Genomic DNA, 23,592 nt, shown 5'->3' with positions numbered 1-23,592 from the left:
TTTCACTATAAATACAGCACTCGTGCATGGAATCCTCATAGACAAATAAATAAGGCTTCCTTTTCTGAAACAGCTTTGATGTGGAATTCCCCTCTGTATGCGAATAACAATGGTTAATAAAGGACTGTCTTGGGCCTGCAAAAGGCAGAATAGAGGTAGGTGAGGAAAACTAAACTGAATGCTGGGAGAAAGAAGGCGGAGTCTGTAAGAAGCCATGTAGCCCCACTGGAAACGCTAGAACTTTACCTGGTAAGTCACAGCCTCATGGTGATACACAGATTAATGGAGATGGGTTAATTTAAGATATGAGTTAGTCAGAAGTATGCTTAAGCTATTGGTCAAACAATATTGCAAATAATATGGCTTCTGTATGATTATTTCAGTTCTGGGCAGCTGGGAACAAACAAGCAGCCCTCCTACTATACAGTTTCCCCATCTAATTTGTGATATTAGAGCTCTTCTCTGAAACACAATTCTCCTCACTGCCTGCTCCCAATGCCTCTCCAGTTAGAGCATCATGGAAAACTCATGTCCTGTAAGGACATGAATCTATCCTATATTTTCATTTTATATTCTCCAGAGACTCCAACACATGAAAGACTCAGAGACACTCCATGCAATCGAGCAAACATTTATTGAGCTGCTGTATTGCTCGCTGAGCCTTAGAATTAAAAACAAATAACATTGAGCTGTCTCTCTTTGGAGATTGCACAATCAATTACTGAAGACAAACATCTTCTCTAAGCACCAAAGTGAGATTACAGAGGTGTGTGCCCAGGCTTGAGGAAAAGAAGATTGAGTTTTCCCCATGAATTTGGACTTCAGGGGGTCTTCTCTGGACCCAGAAGATGGATTCTCTGCATTTCTTCCTCATCCTTGCCAAAGAAAGAAAAAAAAATCTATGCACACAAGGGTAAATCTGAGTTACTGCTAATCAAGAAAAGGTTGTCTTTTAATGCTAGGAAATACCAAAAATGCTGGGACTGGACACGGGAGTGCACTAAAGTGGATAGGATATAATTTAGCTCACACTATTTTGTGATGGGCATCAAGGGAGAAGGTGAATTATTGTGTCAGTCTCCAGGACTTCCACATAGAGCACTTTTAAACCACCAGCCTTACGAACCAATATATAGCAATATACAACCAGCAAGAGGGGGAACAATCTGACTTCCTCAAGGCCCATATCTAGAGCAAGAGCCCCAGATTCCTACATCGCCGTGACTCAGCTGCCCTTTGAGCATCGACAACTTAAATATAATTTGTTTTTGCAGTGTCAAAGACAACATTGATGATTAAACATCTTGCTGTCATCTGTGCTTCATATTTCAGTAAACTACTTCAAGCCACCACTATGGGGGCCACTGTTGGCACATCTGCTGAAACTCTTCTCAACGCCAGTTTGGCATTTTTGCATGTCTTATCTGAAGGCACCAAGAGACTCTCCAATCACCAAACATTTACATTTTACCTCTGTGGTCTTCCTTATTGCTAAGTAAGCATTGTCATTAAAGCTTTTAAAAATAAACAGCAACATAAACAAACGAGTAAAATTACTTTCATCATGACTAAGGGATTATGCCAAATTTATTTAAATAGACATTACTTAAGACATCCAGATGCCATCCATGCCTCTATTATCCAAGCCAAAAGAAAATAAAACATGATAGATAATTTTGCAGTAGCTCAGGGAGTTGCTTTTAAACAATTATTTAAATGGCAGAGCCAGACTATCTGAGTAGAAGAGCTCTGTGTGCAGCAAAAGACCCCGCCTCACTAAATAAAGTGGAAAGCAGTTGAAAGTCCTTAATGTCAACCTCTGATCTCTACAGGCAAGCCCCTCTACATGCACCAAAACATATGTGTCCACCTACATGTGAACACACATGTATGCATATCATATACATATATACAAATAAAAAAGGGTAAATATGCAAAAGCTGGATATTTTACACAGAATTCGAGTTACAGAAATATGATTATACTGGGGCAAGAGAGTGCAGTGGGTTGGCTTGCTGTGGTCTTATCCTCTCTATCCCACATGATATTAACTTAACTTCTGTTTTGGGCACTTGTATAGCTACCACGGTGCTCATCCATTTGTAATAGGAGTGAGCACAAATCTACAAGTGGAAGAATGATCTCACACAGAAGGCTTGGAGCACTCAACCCAATGGCATGGAGATGACCCCAGAATAATTGCACACCCATGCACATCACCTTCACCAGAGTATCATCTGCTAGACATCAGCTCCTACAGATCTAAAGTCATAGGAAGAATACTTTTGCTGAAGACACTTATGTGTAACCTGGTCAAATCATTCCATTTGCAACACATGAGGTGGGGAGAACAATTCGATTCAAACCTCATTCTCGAGCCCAACTCTAAAACTGTATTTGAAATCAAATACTCTCAAGCTCTGGCTTTCTACACTATTTTGTTTTCCAAAAATCTGTAGATGAAGAGGTTATCAGCTGAAGGTCTTAGAGGCTTCCTCCTTAGGAAAAAAAAGTTGCTTCCATTGTAACTATTATTAAGGAAAGGATGGCTAAGTTCAGGACTTCTACTCAGCATTGTTTAGAAAGACAAACAAATAAATAAAGGTCCTTGACTTAAGTGGCAGAATCAAAGTCTTAGTTAGATTTTTATCATTTCAAGTCTATTTGGTGATTTGAATCTGAGTGTGAAAAATAGACATTGAGGTTGTTAAGACTAAACATTTTAAAATTGTATTTCACAAAACCGAAAGCACAACTACAAATCAGAAGCTCAAAAGGAATGAACCTACAGAGTTAGTCAGATTCGGGGCAATTGGTAACTCAATTCTGGGCCCATATGTTTCGGGGAGCAGTAGACAATGACACTGGGTGGCATTTTTTGAGTTAGCTAAACAGTGATGCTATAGAAGGTGGTAGTTGAGGTTGGTACCAGGAGTGGAGCTATACAGCTGCAGATCTGCCACCTCGTTTGTCTGGACCGAGACACCAAATGCTCAGCAGAAGAGAATGGTTTCAGTGACAACACCATAGAGGCTTAAGGGACAGGCAAAAGGCTCTCATGAAACCATCTGGGTCCCTTAAAGGAACAGACAATGCATGCTGGCCTGCACGATGTCCATGCCTTCTAATTACAAAGGCAGGCCAACACACCATTTATCTGTAAAGGAGAATAAAGACAAGGAAATGCAAATCTTCAAAAAAAATTCAATATTCCACTATACGGTCAGGACAGACAAATCCACTTTATAGTATTAAATTTTATTAATAAATAGAAATGTAGAAGAGTCATTAATAATCCACAAAATCATAAACCTTGATTGGAAGGGAAGTTGGTGAGTATTGAATTAAACTCATTCATCTTAACATACCGAGAAACTGAAGCCAGGAAAATTAGGTGGCTTGCCCAAATATAAATGAACTCCATCTAAAAACATCTCCTGGTCTGTAGGAAAGTATGCCCCTAAATGAAGCAGATGAGCTGCTGGAGCAGTCAAAATTAAGTGTGTTGGTGTCCTGCCAGGACTACTGGCACATGTTTTGAGTGTAGAAATATCCTAGAAGGCAGTTCATCAATAGATGCTATCCTTAGATAAAAATCATTATTCTCCCAGATTATATACTGCACAGAGGCTATGTACCCCCACTGTCTAACTCTGGGGAAACAAATGATTTGGGGGTAAAATCAATGAGAACTTTCCTACATGTGTAGCTACAATATAATGATCCACAAGGAGCCAGGAGAATACCAAGGCACCAGAGAAGTTAAGAAAGAAAATAAAACACAGCACCTTGCATTTCACAAGATCTAAACTAAGATGCTTATGCTACCTGATCCTCTCTGGAGACTATAGGAAAGTGGCCTCTTACTTTAACAAAAGCATATAATAGTCATCTCTAACAAGTTTCTTGAACCTTTACTATACTTTATAAAACTTACAATACGGCTGGAAAGATGGCTCAGAGCTGAAGAGCACTTGTTGTTCTTGTAGAGGACCTGGGTTCAATTCTTCACACTCACATGGTGGCTCACAACTGTTAACTCCAGGAGATACAACGCCCTCTTCTGACCTTCAGTGGCACCAGGCATGTATGTGGTACACAGAAAAAAAAAAAAGTCATGTGTGCTGGCACACACCCTTAATCTCAGCCCTGGAGAGGCAGAGGAAGGAAGATCTCTGAGTTCAAGGCCAGCCTGGTGTATTGGTGTATGAAGTGAGTACCAGGACAGCCAGGATTACACACAGAAACCCTATCTTGAAAAAAAAAAAAAAAACACACACATAAAGGAGTCATACTAGCATCTAGTTCCCAAAATTCATGTTCCCATTTAAAAAAAAAAATAGGACTTTCCAACCCAAAACATTTGCTCTGAGTCACAGCTCTGTTAGCACACCAGCTCAGAGCAGTGCACATGAGATTCAACCAAACCTAAGTTCCTACGGATAGCCTTAGGAGAAACTATTCAGTCTTTGCTTGGTATTCCTAAGCCACTTCTCTAAATAAAATGAGAGGCCAGTTCATTTACCTCGAAAGTGGGAGTCACTTTTATCACAAAGGATCCCATAAAAGGAATTGGAACAGTCCCAGAAAGCCCTGCCCAATTAGGTCAAATTCCTGTGCAAATTTTCAGTTGACACACAGATGAGTGTGTACCTCATACTACTGTTCCAAACCATGAAATATTTATGGAGATTGGGTCCATACACTACAGAGAACATGTGACAATTGTCTTGGTGGGCCTGTGTTATCTCACTTTTTCCAATTCCATTTATCTGCAAATTTCATACTGATAACTTAATAAAATCCTACTGTGTAAAAGAACCACATTTTCATCATCCATCAGTTTATGGGCATCTAAGTTGACTCCATTTCACAGCTAATGTGTCTATAACAGTGATGTACGTGAAATACAAATATCTTCCTAGTGGGATATGGAGTCCTTAGGGTATATGCTTCGGAATGATATCTCTTGGCTATGTCGTAGCTATATTGCTAAATTATAAAAGCAACTATAGAAACAACAACAACTCCAGATGATTGTTCAAAGTAGGTCCACAAGTTTTCACTTCCTTCAACAGTGGATAAGGGTTTCCTTTCCCCATATACACCAGCATTCATTGTCATCTGTATTCTTAATGGCCATTCTTATTGATTGATATATAATCTTAAAGTCATTTTAAACAACTATATTTCTCCAATAGCTAAGGATGCTGAAAACGTTTAATAAAAAGATTTCCTAATGAGTTGTCTGACTTCATTTAGGAGTTCTCCCTTCAGTTCCACAGTGCATTTGTAGTGGAATTTTCTGTTTCTTGATGTTTGTTTTTCTTTTCTTTTTTTATAGTTCTTTGTACATTGTAGACACTAATCCTCTTCCAGATGTATATAGCTGAAAAAGATTTTCTTCCCTTCTAGGGGCTTGCTCGTTAATAGATTGACAGTTTTCCTTGCTATAGCCGACTGAATATAGTCTTTTCTAGAATATCCATTTACCTCCAAAGTTCATGATTTGTCTTTACAGCAGAATAGTAAATATATATATATATACACATACATATACATATGTATTTATGTATACACATACATATATTCACATTTTCATCATGCATTCATGTGTTGAAGGCTGGTTAGGTTGCTTCCATTTCCTAGCTATTGTGAAAAGGGTGGTAACGAACATTCCTAAACAAGTATTTGGAGTAAGATGTTGAGCCCTTTGGGCAGATGCCAAAATGAAGTATAGCTGGATGACATGGTAGCTTTATTTTTACTGTTTGATGATTCTCCATAATGATGTCCAGGAGGCGTATAGATTCTGCATTCCCACCAACCTTCTTTCAAGTGCTTTGTCAGACTAGTACAAGTGACTTGACTCCAGAAACAATACAGGGTATTGCTGTCACCCTTGGTGGTTTCTCAAAAGTTTGATGGTAAATCCTACTGCTAAAGACACTGCACACTTAGCTCACAAGACTCAGGTGATTCAAACTGTATCTAAATAGAGAGACCTTTTCCTGCAATATGGCTTCTATAATACTAGAAAACACTAGAAAGCAAGGTGCCAAGAGAGGAAGGCAATTAATAGCCCCACCCAACAATGACAAGCATGATAAGAGAGCCATAAAGGTGCAATCCAATGGCATTCACATGTTGATGGCAAGCAAGAGCTATCTAATTAGACTATAGGCCCCCTTAAGGCCACTGGGGAGTAGGGAGGCCATAGAGCTCAGGAGAGAATCTCATACCATCATTCTGTTATACCAGAATAATTCCTGAGTGCATACTAAATCTTTTTATTTATTTATTTATCTATTATGTATATAATATTCTGTCTGTGTGTATGCCTGCAGGCCAGAAGAGGGCACCAGACCCCATTACAGATGGCTGTGAGCCACCATGTGGTTGCAGGGAATTGAACTCAGGACCTTTGGAAGAGCAGGCAATGCTCTTAGCCTCTGAACCATCTCTCCAGCCCCGTGCATACTAAATCTTATCCTTATATCCACAGATAAGTGTATCATCTGTCATAAAATAAGCTTCTTTTTAACAGCTGATGGAGACTATTACAGAAAACCACAGCTGGACATAATGCAGAAATCAATGGATTGTGGTTTGTCCAGCTCCAATAGATACATATATAGCACAGCTCCTGAATCTATAGTTTGGAGAATGCCATAGAAATGGGAGCGAGGGATTGCAAAAACCGGAAAACCAGGAAGTTTTTCTCAGACCGACTCTCTTAGAAATGGTCGCATCAATACCTGAATAATGACAGCATCAGTAGATGTGCTAACACAGAAGGTAAATTTTCTCACAGGGTTCCACCCCTAGACAAAGAAGTACAGGCAACTAATGACTGCTGAGAGACAGAGAATTAGCCTATCCCAAGGGTGAGTCCCCTAGTCAGTTATACAACACAAAGTTGTCAGTTGTGAAGCTATACACACACAAACAACAAAAATGGACTGAACAAGTGTTATTTATATATTTATGCTTATATATGTATGTGTGAGTGTGTGTGCATATGCAGGTGTGTGTGCGTGTGTGAGAGAGAGAAAGAGAGAGAGAGATGCCAATGAAAAAGAGGCTGTCATGTGGTGATATTTTGTTTGTGCTATAACATATAAACTTGACCAAGGATCAGAATGTAGAGAAAGCCACTAGTTAGCCATAGAGGTCAGGCAGTGGTGGCACACATCTTTAATCCCAGCAGATGGAGCAAGAAGCAGATGGATCTCTGTGAGTTCAAGGACACCCTAGGCAACACTGATTGATCCAGTCTCAAAGAGAAACAGAGCCAGTGGGTGCTGGCTCACATGTTTAATCCCAACACTGTGGAGACAGGATGGCATATGACTAGGTGGAGAGAGGAATATAAGGCTGGAGAGACAGGAGATCAAGACATTCAGTTTGAGGAATCTTAGAGACAAGAAATCCTATTAAGTCGGAAATTCATGGAGTCAGGACCTTGACTCTTTCAGTATAAGGATTTGGTACAGGAAAATAGTCTCTCTAATGGCTCCTTTACTTCTCTGATCTTTCAGCACTAACCCCAGAACTCACGCTGCGCTGTCATTTTCTGAGTAGGGGTACGGGAGGTTTGCAAGGAAGGGTGCTTGAAAAAGCCTAGAAAAAGTCAACATGGGAAGGGCTGGAGGAAGGAAAAGGAAGAGAGGAAGTATTGTAACTACATTTTAGTTAAAATGTATCTAAAAGAATTAACAGACTAAAGTAAAATGTTTTTTTAAAAAAAGAATGAAAGAATGATCTGGTTTCATTCTTCTAATTGTCTCACTCCCTGATTTCCAGCACCATTTGTTGAAGGTGTTATTCAAATATTTAGGTGTGTGTGTGTGTGTGTGTGTGTGTGTGTGTGTGTGTGTGTGTGTGTGTGTAAGTTGGGGTACATATGGAAGCTAGGAAATTTGTTAGAAGGACATTTGGGAGGATGCTTAAGGGAGTGAGAAGAGCAGAACATAGTAGATAACATGAACAGAAGGGGGCAGATGATGGGGATAGAAATTTCTAAACAGAGTCGAGGGAAGGTGAGGAGGCAAAGGTAAGGGTTACCCAGAACTCAGGGTACATGAAAAAGCCATATGGAAGCCTACTACAGTCTTACACCACAATTAAAAGTACAAGGAGAGAGAGAGAGAGAGAGAGAGAGAGAGAGAGAGAGAGAGAGAGAGAGAGAGAGAGAGATCAACCCAAGTGATTGGGTAAGCTGCTTCTGGAAGCCACTAGATTACAAAATAAAAATCCCAGTACCAGGTATTTGTTGGTCAGGAAGGTCTCAGAGGCCCCATAACAATACAGGCTGTTGCTATTCCTTTTGGCCGCCCACCTGAACTGGATGATGACACCCTGATGTTGAAGATACCCCCATTTCTTGTTAAAAGATACAGAGACACCAAACTGGACCTGAGTCAGAAACCTTCTCCCACTGCCCAGGTTTCATAGTCCCAGAAAGCGCTATGTGTGTTTCTGGGAGAAAACAGCATCAAGGGTCTTATTCAACTGTGAGCCCTATGAAATTCAATGCCAATCTGCCAGGGAAGATGTGCTCACTTGAAGACTAGCAGCACCACTGGTAAGAGGTCACCAATGCTCCCTGACTGGATCTGAGGCCTGCTCCACAGGGCAAATCCATTCCTGCTGCTGCAGTCTGGTTTTACAAAGAGGTGGCTGGGAAAGTCAAATGTCCTAGGGAGGGAGTTAAGGGAGAGATAACACTATTGTTTATTAAATTAACATAACATCAAACTGCCTGAAGAAAGGGCCAGTCTTTATAATGGTAACATGGATTTGGGGGGACCTAGAGACTGGCTATATCTGGGTAAACTAGCATTTCAACTTATAGAGTATATAAAGACAATTGTCCTTCGTGATGTGGTTGAGCCTCATCCAGGCAGTTCGAGTGTAGTAGAACAAAAACAGTGAGCCTCCTATTAATGAGATGAATTTCCTTCTGCCCAAGTGACTGGAGTTGGATATCAGCTCTTTCATGCCCTTGAGTTTGAACTGAAAATGTGAGGTCTTGAGGCTGCCAGCCTTCGTACTGGAACTAAAACTTTGGCTCTCCTGGGTCTCCAGTTTGCCAGCTCCAGACCTAGAGACTTGTCAACTTCCATAATTATGTGAGCCAATTTCTTATAATAAATTTCTTTGTGTGACTCTACAAAAAAAAAAAATCCTGTTGGTTCTATTTCTCTGGAGAACCCTGACTAATACAACATGACATGGGGACTCTAACAAAGACCATATTTTCTTTTCTCCCCTTTAATAAATACGTCTAATCAGACCATGAGCTAGTGTGTCTTCCTGGAGAAGAGGGCTTCCTTCCATCTGAGTACACCCTTTCTCAGTCTCACAGGCCGACTGTAAAACCACGCTGTTGTATTAGGACGGTTTAGATTTCAACGCATTTTTTCTCCATGGACACATGACAAAACTTTTAAAAGGTTAATCATAGATTTATGGCATGGAAAAACTATATCAGAAAGACAGGAGACCATAGCCAACTGTCATTCACTTTAATGAAAAAGATTGCATGACTTTCTGCTCTCAAATGGGAAAATAAATTCTACTGTATTTATTTTAGTTCTGGCATATTAGAACTAACTATAAGTGTTTCATTACTTATTGTTATAAAGCATTATCTTTACTTTTTAAAAGAAGAAAAAGAATGGGAGATGGTTCAGTGTGTAAAGTGTTTGCTGTATGCAGGACCTAAGTTCAATTTCCCCTAACTATATAAAAAGCTTGGTAGACTTCTTTGTACTTGTAATTCCAGCACCTAGGATGGGGACAGGCAAATCCTAAGAGTTCATGAAAGGCCATTCTAATTGAAATGGCAAGTTCCAGGTTTGATGAGAGAGAACCTATCTAAAAAACTACAGTGGACAGCAACAGCAGAAGATACCCTAACATGTCAGTTTCTGGTCTCAATATGTTCCTGCACAGTTGAGTGTACCTGTACACATACATATATTCATACATAATGAAAGAGAAAGAGAGAGAGGGGACACAGAGAGAGAGAGAGAATACACTCATATACTGGAGCATTTGTATGTTAAGAGACCTTAAATATTTATATTTTATAAAGCATATATAATATTACTGTGTCTTTTAAGATCAGTACTGTATAAAAGCACAAATCTGAAAGAATAAGCTTCCTAATGTTTTAAATATATTTCAGCCATATTGGTCACCAAATGGCATATCCACACATACAATACTTAAACAGATTTCTGTGGGTTGAGTGTCGGAAATCTTCTAAAAAGCCATTTGGCATACAGCATATTGGAGCAAAGTCAAACTACAAAAAGACAGTGATAGGAAAGCTCACAAGCTGGTGTAAACGATGACTAAGTTTCAATTTTCTTCACTCACCCACAGCTCAGGGCTTATTTTTTTTTCTTTTATTTCTTGATTTAGTTGATTGTCGAAGTATGTATCGGCTTATTATGTGTTTATTAAATAAATCTTATGCACATTGGCATTTCTTTTCCCCTGTTCTAAAAAAAATCCACAATGGGGTTTACCAAATATCATGCATACACACACACAAACAAACACATCACACATACACACACAAACACACCACACACACACTTCCTTGCCACTGAATTGAGGGTAAAAATTCCTCTAGAAAACTATAACCATATTTTAAGAATGGTTCTTGACTTTCTTCCTCCATGCCTCCTCTTCCCCCACCTGATCCCTTTCTTTCCCATCCCTACCTGCCCTCAGTCTATCCACAAAATCTATTCTATTTCCCCTTCCTATGATCAGAGCGGGAGGAAGGACTGTGGGAGACAGAGGAGAGGAGGACATCAAGAGAACGCTGCCCACAGAATCAATTTTAAAAGGATCACAGAGACTGAAGCAACAACCCCAGAACCTGCATGGGTCTAAGCTAGGCCCTCTGCATCTAGGTTATTGTCATCTAGCTTGGTGTGCTTGTGCAAGTCCTAGCAGTGAGAAGTCTCTGATTGCTTTGCCTGCTCTTGGGACCCTCCTCCTCAGATTGGGTTGCCTTGTCCAGTCTTGCTATTAAGGTTTGTGCCTAGTCTTATTGTAACTTGCTATGGCATGTTCAGTTGATATCCCTAGAAGGCCTGCTCTTTCTTTTTTTCTTTCTTAGGAAAATTGAAAAAGCGTGGTCTGGGAGAGAGGAGAGGTGGAATTGGCTGGCAGGAGTGGAGAGAAGAGAATCTGCAGTCAGGATGTATGGGAGAAAAATAAAACATAACAATAAAAGAGTGGTTGTTTAATATTAAATTAAAAAAATACACAAACCATGTTGTGTTGTTCTGCACTAATAATACCATAATGTTCATTAGGAGGTTTTATCATGAAGAAGAGAAGGAAGTAGGCAGGAATCATGTACCTTATATTCTAAAAACCCTTGACAGCAAGAATGGTGTATTATCCCTGACTTTTTTCTAAGGTAACTAAATAGTCCAATATATCCTCCAAAAGAATGGGGCCAAAAGAAAAGCTTTTAAATTTTATTTGTTAAATGTGGATGGGAAGGAAGCCAGTCTTCAGTGAATGCATCTCCCAGAGTTTCATAAGGAATGAACTCATTTCAAATGCTGACAATGGACATCTTAAGACACAGCGAGACACATATAGACACAGACTGCATAAACAAAAGTACCAATTTCATCTTTAATTAGACTATTAAAAGAGTGAACACACAAGTCTGAGGCTGGACATACATTTTTAAGTTCGAGTAATTCCCCACAAACGGCAGATTCCTATTCTGCAAATAAGGGTGGATCAGCTCTAAATACAGCGCTCTCCATGCCAAAACATCAGCCTGACAGAAACATTCAAAGGGCCCAGTTCAAGTGGCAACTTCTGACTCCAGGGGGAAAGCTGGAGAGAAAGTCCTCTTTAGGCAAGCTTCAGCATGGAGAGTATGCGGGGGGGAGCATTCTCTTAAAAAAAAAAAAGTGACTTTGTGGAATGATTGAGGGGGAGAGAAACACTTGCAGTAAGCAGTGAACTGCCTTGAAGTCTTCCTTCTTATTAAAAGGGCTTCAGTGACTCCAATTATCCTCACAGCTAGCATCAACTCAGCAAGTGTCAGAAGGGAATCCCTGAGAGTAACTTAGCAGAGAAAATAAATGAAACTCTGGTTGGGGGTTTGCATACTTGATCGCCGCATAAATCGCAGAGCACAGTCAAGGATGGAGTAAGTCTAGAGCATTGGCCCCTGTTGCTTTTGTTTCTGCAGTGAAGTTCGACTTAGGTCAATGCTAGCCCAACCCGGTGCCAAGCACCAGGCTAAGTCCTGAAGACACAAAGATGAGCAAATCATTCTCAGTAGGAAATTTGAGGTTTTTTTTTCCCCAAAAAACTCAGTAGTTCTACCCCTCACTGATACAACCTCAGCTTTGCAAAATAAGACACAAACAAGGAAGAGTGCATAGGCAGAATAAGGAAGTGGCCTCTCACCATCCTCTTTAAAAATGGAAAGTAGTCCAGCATGCCACGACCCGAGCCCCTTCCATGCTGACTTTTCTACATAATGATTAGTAGCATCTAACACAGGAATATTAGAACAAGTTCTATTATTTAAGATCTGTAAGTCTACCTGGAACTTAAGCTCCATCTGGGCAAGATTTGGGATCTTATTTTATTCACTGACTTGACTATCTAGAGTCGAGAACTGGGTGTGGGTGTGGAGGTTAACAATAATCAATAAATGTAGAAGGAAGAAAGGATGAAAAGCATGAATGGAGGGAGAGAGGGTGAGAAAGGGAGGGAGGGATGAAGGGAAGGAGGGAGGGAATAAGGAAATAAGTTACTTGAGCTCTTGATAGAACAACAAAGAAAAGGGGAAATTTACATAATAAAAATGATCTTCAATAAGATATTTTAGAACATTTCAAGAAACATTAAAATCACTCAAGATCTGAACATATTGAGAAAGACTTCATGTCCAAAGAAGCCTTTAAATGAAACCTATGCACACATAGTCATATATCCTCAGTCACATTGACGGTTTGCATTGCTAACCCCGTGATCCCTTAGTCTTCAAGCAGTCACGGAGTCTATATAAAATTCACAGCCTTGTCAACACAGTCCTGTCAAAGCATCCCTTTGGATTAAATTGTATAGTAATTGAGGGATGAGTTTCAGTTTTCCTACATGTGTCTTCTCTCTAGGAATTTTGGGAAATGTGCTTCATCTTCTTATACCTCCTAATTCCTAGACTTAATCTCCCTGTGCATTCTCCTTGCGAAAATACACATTGCTTCCTTTGCAGAATCTACACAAACAGACAAATATGAGGCTAATGTGGATGGATACAATGCCTCCATCAGCTGTGTACTTAGTGTCTGCCAAGTACTGACTTGAGTCCTCATGAACTCACTTAATTCCTATATCATTCAGGAGAAGTCAGTAGCCTTGTTAAAACTATCACGTTGTCCACATGGAACACTCAAGACTCCCCTGTTTACATCCACTGGGGAGCAAGCTCTTGCCTCACTGCTCCGATTGCCAGAACTCTAGATGCTTCCACACACTCACCCAAAACTAATTTACATCTGAGTTTCTACAGCATGGAAAAAAATAATAAATTTTTAAAAAGTAACCTTGGTACAAGACAGACAAAATTAATTCCTCTCTAAAAAAAAATTCAATTTGGACACCATTCAATGTGGGTGTAATTCCAGACACTCAGATGAACACTTAGGCGGCCTTACCTATGAGGAGGTAGCATCTCTTAGATCTTGACAGGCAGCTCTTGTTGACTCAGGAACCTTGGGGTTATTTTTGGAATCCAGAGGCAGGGAACTGGCTATTTCCATATTAAATCCCTGGGGCACAGCAAGCTGAGTACTCATAACTACGCGTGCCCACTTAAGAGTGAAATCCGGCCTGGCACCTGTGTGATTCCCTTGGCTGGCTCCCCTTGGCCTGGTAGCAATAAATAACAGCGCAAAAGCCAGAAATCGTGCACTACATTCTAAGGTTTAAGAAAGTAATTGGGCTTAAGCGATGAATCTCTTTGTGTTGCAGAAATGGGAAGTGGAGATTTATTGTCTTGGAAAGCAGAGGAAAAGCCAACCCAAGCCCTTCTGGCTTCAAGAGAGACTAGCTGAAGCCATGTGACAAACGAATGCATATAATACCATTGTTACAGCAAGGAATCTATCTCTATGGGTTTCTTCTTTATGTATTCTGCATACACATACATACACACACACACACACACACACCACACATTAGTTTGCAGAGGTTATTTTTGTTTCTTTTTGAATTACTGCAGCTTGAACCAAGAGCTTCACACTTGATAGGTAATCGTTCTACCATGGAGCTACATGCGCAGCACAAGAAAATTGGCCTGTTTAACCAAATAAGGCCATTAGTTATATTTACAATGTCATACAACCATCACCATTACCTATTTCCAGTGTGTCGTTATCCCCCAAAAGAAGCTCTGTCCTCACAGAACATCAACTCATAGCCTCCCTCTTCAGTCCTCCTGCTGGAATGTTTACTCTTGGCCTCTATGAATTTGCCTATCCTCTACACTGCATACTAACACTTATACTGTGAAGTTTCTTCACTGTTTTGTGTTGCAGAGGTGTAAGGTTTTAAGCAGGTCTCTTTGCTGCACAGCTAACTACAAACGCCATACACTGAATGACCATGAGTAGAGGAGTCAGATCCTTCACTGGGTAGGCAGTACTATCTAGGAAGTAATTTCACTTCCAAAGAGTCTGGGGTTGAACCAGAATAAATCTCCACTTCTCATTGAAATGGAACATTAACCAGGCAAGAAGGCAGCCCCTACAGTCTATTTCACTGGCTGAAAGACAGGTTCTCTGACAAATTTAACTCATTTACTTCTAAAATATACACCTTCTTTGCCATGGACACAGGCTGCCCAACCTTCAAGTTCAAAGTAGAAGCATGAATTATAATAAAATAACTATTCTCAGTATCCCAATGCTTAACAAAAAAAAAAAAAAAAAAAAAAAAAAAACAAGAAGAAGGTGTATTCTCATTTATTCTATGTCTGAGTTAATCCAGATGTTGAGTGATGGTTAATTTTATGTGTGAATTTAAATGGGTTAGAGTTGTTCACATCAGCTAAACATTATTTCAATGTGATCTATAAAAGTGTTTCTAGAAGAGATTAGTAAAAAGTTAATGGGCATCTTTATCCAAGTTGCTGAAGACCTCAGCAGAACAATCAAGTGGAAGAAGGATGGAATGTTCTGAGCTCTTGGCCTGATTGTGTGCAAACCTGTCTGACATTAGGTGAGAAACGCATCAATGGCCCTCCTTGATCTCAGACTTCTGAACTTAGACCACAGGCTCCTCTAGATCTCCAGTTTAGAGTGGATTGGAGGAATTTCCTCAGCCTCCACAGTAACATGGAAGTTCCTCGAGATAAATAATTCCTACATATTAGATTCTCAATGCCAGTTGATTCTATTTCTTGGGAACCTCCTGATGAACACATGCAGATAGTGTACCTTGTTTTACGCCATATCTAGTAAGTTGGCGATCTATCAAGCCACTCTTCTCAGCAATCTAAGCCTTCATTTGTAAAACAACAAAAAAGATCCCAGGACAGAGAGCGAAAGCTGGTTCTGAAGAATGGACTGTAATAAGCAGAGTATAAAGATATCTCCTTCCTAATAGAAAAAGCATAGAAATCAATTTCCTTTCTTGGGTCTACCTGATAAAGACAACTGTAGCAGAGAGCCCAAGACATCTCAGAGAGACTTCTTCTAGACTACCCCTGCTCTCCTAAACCATTCTCAACAATCACCCTTTGGGGATGCTTGGTAAGCTTCCCAATGCAATTAGACTCTGCAAGTCTATCTACTGATTTCAGCTGTCACGTAGCTCCTGCTCTAACAACTGCTTCCCAATTGGCTCAACTCTCTAGTCATCTGTCCTTTGCTGTATAACCAGGCCAACAACAAGCGACTTTAATTTCTAAGAACACAGAAGGTTTCAGACGTCTTGTTTAGGATTCCTACTACTGGATATGTGTATGTATGTGTATATGTGTATAGGGGTGTGTGTGTAACTTTCAGATTTTATAATTTGAAGTCAATATTCCAGGACTGTTACTCTCAAAAGCAAGAATATGAGATGGTCAAAATGCCTGAATAACTCCATCACTCTGAATCATTGATAATCTATATTTTAAAAAAAACAGATGCATTAGGGGAGACCCTAACAATATCATTCTGCTAAATGAACAGTGTTAAATTTACCTCTGTAAATTCTTATCATTTTACCCACAGATTAGTGCTTCTCTCACCTCTCATCCCCCATCAGATAAGCAGATAGCAATTAACTGAGGCCCACAGCTCATGGCTGTCCAGAGAACAAGACATTGTGGAGTATTCAGCTCTATATCTCATCCCTCTCTTTACATCTCGGGAATTCTCGCAGAGTAAAGGGCAGAAAGGTTGTAATGGGCGTCTATAGTCTAACAGTGCTTCCTGTGCGTGGCAGGGCCTTTGCACACAGGAACTCACATACTTGTGAATGAATGTAAGATACCTGCACAAGGTAAAGCCAGAAAAGAATTCTAGCATGAATTGGGCCAGACAGGATCTGGCACACCTGAATACATGCAGACAAACACACATATAAAATAAGAAAAACACACAGTTAGTTTTCCACTTTGAAGTTAGTACTTACTACATCTTTCCTTCTGCCAAAGAGTCCTTAGAATAGGAACCAGATGATTCTGGCCCACCTCGAGTCACGTGGCCACAGAGCAGATCTTCAATGATACGCTGAAACAATTTGTAGATAAGACCAAGCCAATTCTATTTCCCTAGAATCCAATTCAAACCAACCTTCCCCATACTTCATCCTGAAATCCGTTTGATCAGCGATGACAGTGTAGGCTGTCTGACCATTTAAATCAAGTACAACGGCAAAGATGAGCACACAAAAGAAAAAATGACGTCACACACTGAATGCTCACCCATTTCCCCCACCCCCCGGCACTGAAAAATTTCTCTCCTTGTTTCGAGTTTCTTCAAAAGCCTAGCCAGAATTCCCACACTAACATTAATAAAATTTCCCTTATCTTTTTTTATTTCCTTTTTTCCCTAAGAATAAATCACAAAGTGTATTGATAGTTAAAACCATTCACATATGTTTAAGGAATCTGAACGCTTAATTAACCTCTTTAAATTTCAATCTTTAATCTATAGAATAGGGATTTACTCATTTGCTCAACAAATACTACTCAGTGTCCACTGTGTGTCAATTACCAACAAACTATTGTGATTATCAATGATTAGAAATTCTTGATAATATTCTCATAGCAATTAAGATAGAGTAAATGACATGACCAGATTAATCATAGCAGTAAGTCACAATGAGTGTGTCACATTTTAAGAAGTAAATCATGCAATAAGAACACATTCAAGAAAGACTGACTTTTTAAAAAGTCTCTGAAAAAAGTCCAGTAGAGGTTAACAAGGCAGAGAACAAAGTGAAAAAGCATTTCAGGAGTAGGGTCATTAATGCATTAATACCTAGAGAGAAGAGGCATGGGCAATATCAAGGTTCACAAAAAGACAAGTGGGCAGAGGTACTGTAGCAAGAAAAGAAATGATAAAAAGAAATGAAACTGTCACAGAGGGCCCGGGATCAGCATCCCCTAGGCTTACTGTCTAGTACGTCTCACTTCAGGGAACAGAAGCTGCCAGAGAAATCTAGACCATGGCTATAAGACTGTGAGTCAGTGAGACCAATAAGAAGTCTTGATGGAGGGTACAATCACAGGCAAGAATAATGGACTGTTGTAACATAGGCTGGGTGTCCAGTGAAACAGGGAAGTGGTCAATGACATTCATCAAGTGAGAGACTAAAGAACTTTATGTGAACCTCAGACAAGCCTCTGAGACAAGAGAAGGTATTGCATGGTGTGCCCAGGAGAAAGGGGGAATGGTAAATATTAATAGAAGCATGTAGATTTTTGTGGGGATCAAACTAAACAATCCATATCAGAAAGCTCTCAACATAGACCCTCAAAAATGAAAACAGGAACCTTTTTTTCTTTTAATTAATGACTACCACTCTCTCCTGTGCCAAAAGTGAGTTAAAAGTATGTAAATAAGTAAGTTACCATCAGTAGGAATCTCAGTTCCCATCCTGGCATAAACACACACTAGGAGATGCAGCAATGGCTTAAGTACTTGAGGCACCAGCCTCTCCTTATGTTGGCTTAACATCCCTTCCAAGTCTGAATGAATAATTCTTGTTCTTGATGATACCCAGCATGATGAATACATGATAGACTCCTGCTGTTAGTGCCAGTTGGATAATTATGCATCAATAACGCACTGTCCCCATGCTTTGTTGAGAAAACTTTGTAAGGAGTGGGGGCTTTCTGCCTTGAAAGGACAACTATTCAAAGTCAGTGCCCAACAGCAGCTCAAGTAAAAGGCTTCCATGGCAACACGGATGGATGCTCTGGGTCAAGTACATGTTCTGAGAAAGCAAGCAGCATGCAAATGAGCGCAACACCATGGCCCACAGCCTGCACAGGCAGTGTTTACTCTAATCCAGCCCTTGTCCTGCGGTAATGCACCAATGCCACAGTAGTGCCGAGTCTAACACAAACACCGTGGGGTAACAAGGAGGGTCTTCCTCGGAAGGGCATTTCTGCATGATTCTCCCAGTCCTAAGGCATGGATGTTCACTTTACTTAAAATTTGAAAATAAAATATAACTCCCACCCTATTTAAAGTGGCCCAAAGCCCAGATTTAAATTGTAACATTTGTGCATGTGCTACTGTTTAAGTCATGTCTTGAACTGTTTCAGCTGCTTGGAAGGGGCAGTCAAGATGCTGGGTGAGTGGGTGGGTGGTAGGTGGGCGGTGACTTCTAGATTGGATAGTGCTGATTCGGGATAAAGTGAGGGGGAAAACAAGGTGAAATCAGGGCACTGTCGGACCGTCATGTATTTTTTGCAGAGCTCAAGAGAATTTGGATCACCCCAAAAAGATATGAACTTGATTTAAATTTAAGTTTTGAATCAGACAAATAATAAGGGGGACATAAAAAGGGATAGAGGAGGAAAGGGAAGGAAGAAAGGTGTAGAATTCTATTCCAGTTAGAATATATTTTAAATGATCATATAATGTTAAATAAAATAAATAAACATTGAGTTTGGGAGCTGTCTAGCAAGCCTAGCCTACTTGGTAAAGCCCAAGCTATTGAATGATCTAGTTTCAAAATACCAGGTAGGGACCAGGGAGGTGGCTCAGTCAGTAAAGTGCTTGCTAAGTAAACATGAGAATGAGTTTGGTTCCCCTGAATCCATGTACAGCATGCTATGTGCCTAAAGTCCCAGCACTGGGGAAACTAAGGCAGGAAGATCTCTAGGGCCCACTGAAGGCCATTCACTCTCTCCAAATCAGTTTCAGTGGGACATTCTGTCTCAAAACTAATAAGCAACTGAGAATGACACCTCACACTGTCCATTGTCTTATAGCCTGCCTTCACATGCAGACACATGCAAATGCAAAAGTGTGGGGGTCTGTGTGTGTGTGTGTGTGTGTGTGTGTGGTCTGTGTGTTTAAGAAAAGTACACAAAGACATAATAAATTAGCACATTTGTAAAGACCCTGCATCTGACTCTGGGCACTCAGCTGCCTAGCTCTATTGGAATTCTCCAAGTTTCCTCATCTGAATCTGACACAGAAAAGAACCTAAAGTTCTTCTGAATCTTCTTAGGCTAAAATACCAAGTTCTGGGACATCACCTTCCAAAAGTACATCGTTTGGTCTAATTTCCTTTGGAAAACCCAGCATCATCATGGCTCCCGGCCACCAATCCCGATATCTCAGCTACCCGTATGGATTAAACACAGGATTAAAGTCCTGTGCTAACAAGATTTTCATCCCATCTCCCAATAGCTACATAACATTGATGGGTCTTACAAGCTGCCTTGAAGGAAAAATAAACTTGTTCAGTGTTGCTTTTGAAAAGATTGGCCAAAGCCAGGTGATCGTGGTGCATGCCTTTAATTCCAGTACTCGGGAGGCAGAAAGGGGCAGATCTCTGTGAGTTCAAGGCTAGCCTGGACTATAAGAGCTAGTTCCAGGACAAGCTCCAAAGCTACATCAAAACTCTGTCTCGAGAGGAAAAAAAAGTTGACTAAGCTTCCAGGCATGTTTTGAGGACATCTTTATTTAAAGTACCTGGGATATAGAAAGAAAAATATAATACTGTGGATCCTGAGGAATCTTCTTATTTCAACAAATTTAGCCAATATCCTCCAAAAGAAGAAACTACTGGAAACCTATTCTCTGAGACCTTTGCACAGAAGCTGCTGGGTCCTGGCTCTTGCCAAACTCTCCACAGGTAGCTGCCAACAGCAGCCTAAAGCTGCTCGCAACCCTGATTCTATAAGCATCTCCCCACTTCCCTTGACAGTCCAGCCAGTGTCTATACAGTGAATACATTCCTGATGTTCCCCTAGTGGAACCACTCCAACATCTAGTGCAAACGGAGCATGTGTTAGCTTTGTCTATCAAGGGCCAGAGAAAGTCTTTGAGTCTTCGCATGCAAAATCACTCTGAAAGAGTCAGAATCCTTCTGCTCCTCCTTTGGATCTACCTCTCGACCCAGCAATACCACTATTGGGAATATACCCAAGAGATGCCCAAACATACAACAAAAGTATATGCTCAACTATGTTCATAGCAGCATTGTTTGTAATAGCCAGAACCTGGAAACAACCTAGATGTCCTTCAATGGAAGAATGGATGAAGAAAGTATGGAATATATACATATTAGAGTACTACTCAGCAGTAAAAAACAATGACTTCTTGAATTTTGCATACAAATGGACGGAAATAGAAAACACTATCCTGAGTGAGGTAAGCCAGACCCAAAAAGAGGAACATGGGATGTACTCACTCATATTTGGTTTCTAGCCATAAATAAAGGACATTGAGACTATAATTCGTGATTCTAGAGAAGCTAAATAAGAAGGTGAACCCAAAGAAAAACATATAAGCATCCTCCTGAATATTAACCTTCATCAGGCGATGAAAAAAGACAGAGACAGAGACCAACATTGGAGTATTGATTTTATTTTGGAAGGATTGGAAGCAAATGACTTTTTCCCAGGGGCAACTCTTCTGTATTACCCACAAGGAGGCATCAACAGAACCTACGTTTAGACATCAGCACTACAAAAACAGAGAATTGCTTTCTGTAAGGAAACCCAACCATACCAGATCCCCACGCTGTTCCCAGCTCAGGAAACTAGCCCTTCTATGCTTTAAAAAGAGACTACAACTCTAGCTTGTAACGGGGATATAAAAGTCAGAGGGACGTTAACGCAGAACAGAATAACCTTGTGTGCGTTTCACTGCACCTTATGATTTAAAAAGCAGAAAGGAAAGTGGTATCTTGGAATGTTTTAGATTTATCTCAATCAAAATAAGCGAAGTGTCCAGTGGATTCTGAAGTTTATCACTCTGCTCCAGGTCCACAAAGGGCTGATTGTCATCTGAGAAGTAAAAAGCTACGGTACGCTGTTGAACTTGTGCTAAAGGAAAATAATGACCATCACAGTTTCCAAGGGGTAAGATATATGGCTATATGCCCCATAGAAGACGAGCACCGATCATATTGGAAAAACAGCAAATGATGGAGCAGGTAACCATCTGTGACCAAAACACATTGATCACTGCAGAGTTGGAGAAGCCTGTGCACGGGCAGGCTTGATGGGTAACGGCGGAAACATTCCCTGTACTTTCCTTATGTGCTAAGGATGGGGGTTGGCGTGCACTTGCATGCATCATGCAGGGAGTTATACAAAGAGCAAAAGCCTTCAAGCCATGGCTCAGAAAGACAAATGTCATGTTTTCTCTCCTCTGTGGTTCCTATGTTTCATCTATCAACACATCAAAGCACCTATCTATCTATGACATGAAAGGACAAGTGCCCAGGAGAGCAAAAGGGACTAACAATGGGGCAGAGGGACAAATAAGAGCATGGAGAAAGTGACAATTAGTGTTAACTGTCATGCACGGGGCCATTATCTTGATGAAGCCAACTGAGGTGGGAAGACTCACCAACTGTGGGCGGGTCCCTTCCCTGGGCAGCAATCCTAAACTATGCAAAATGCACAGGGTGAAGTGAGCAGCAGATTGCATTCATCCCCATTTCCTGTCTGTGGATGGGATGTGGCCTAGTGATGCAAGTCCCTGTTGCCTTAACGTCTCCCATCATGGTGGACTCAGCCCTGGGATGAGGAAACAAAATAAACTCTGGAGAGACAGTTCAGCAGATAAGACTGTGCACTGCTCTTGCAATAGGCCTTTCATTCCCTAACACCCAGGCACATGTGATTCATAGCTGCCTGTAACTCTAGCTCCAGGGAACCCAATGCCCTCTTCTGGCCTTTACCGACTCTTATACTCATCATGTTATACCTTAAAATAGATTAGATTATCAATGGCTACTGTAGTATAATTTAAATATCTATATAATTTTTTTAAAGTTGCATTGTTAATTTACTTGAGAGTTATTTAGAACTATGCAAAAAATAAACTGTTTTAACAGAAGAGAGATATTTTAATGAATTTGTATTTTCTAATTTTTTCACTAAATTTAAGTTATTGGCATAAAGTGGAATAAGGCATCACTTTAAGTGTTTGATTCAAATACATGATTTCTTGAAGTGAATTATCTGTCAAATGGGTCCTCATTGAGAAAACTACTCTAATAAAAAGCTAATAGTGACTTCCCAGATACAGTATTAAAGGATGGAGGGCAATCCAGGCTCTAGATGGTAGTGATAACAGGTAGTGATAACATGCTGCCTTTTGTTTAAGAAAGAACAGACCACACTCAGCTCTCTATTTAAGAAGCAGAAAAAACAATGAAGAAAGAAATGAAAAGAAAAAGAAGAAAGAAAAAAAGTAACCCAGAGACCGATAAAAATGGCTACATAAGGGAGCAACACTGCCTGGGACACAGGATTTTGTAAGAAAATGCCTTGATTCTTAAGACAGATGTGCTGGAGGACTAAGGAGTGAGATATCATAGTGACAACTTAAAAATGTGTGAGTGTGCCTGCACACACATGCACACTCATAAACACCCCTTAGGACACATGTATAAAGAGAAGGAAAGGAGAGATAAAATAACTGAGAGGCAAATTTTAAACTTTAATGAGGTCAGGTACGATGGATTGAACATTGTACCCCTAAAATATATATGATGAAATTCTGCTAACCCTCAGGTGGTGATATCAGGAGAGGGGAGAGGGTTAGGGCATGAGTGCAGAACTCCTGTGAATAAGATCACTTTTCTTACAAAAAGGTCCCTCCTCCCAGAATCTCCATGCCTTCTTTCCATATACAAGGAAACAATGGAACAATAACAGTCCACAACCTCAGCCCCAAAGACAGTTCCCCACCCTTGGCATACCATAGGCACCCGATCTTAGAATTCTACTCTCAGCTAATGGGCTGTGAGACTTCATTATAGCAACCTGCTAGAATGGATTAAGATACCAAGTGAAGGTTATGGAAAATCCTTAATCTTCATTCTTCTTCCTCC

The 23,592-nt window shown here is 40.3% G+C and overlaps 1 protein-coding gene across 1 annotated transcript in view; it reads right to left on the bottom strand.

Moving 5' to 3' along the window:
- Nucleotides 1-23,592, bottom strand: part of Fbxl7 (F-box and leucine rich repeat protein 7) — a 343,239-nt gene that overhangs the window by 275,410 nt on the left and 44,237 nt on the right. The window lies entirely within an intron of this gene.

The sequence above is a fragment of the Chionomys nivalis genome, chromosome 15, assembly GCF_950005125.1.
Source record: "Chionomys nivalis chromosome 15, mChiNiv1.1, whole genome shotgun sequence".
NCBI lineage: Eukaryota > Metazoa > Chordata > Mammalia > Rodentia > Cricetidae > Chionomys > Chionomys nivalis.
Note: the sequence above shows the minus strand (reverse complement) of the source record. Positions and strands in the feature narration are given on the sequence as shown.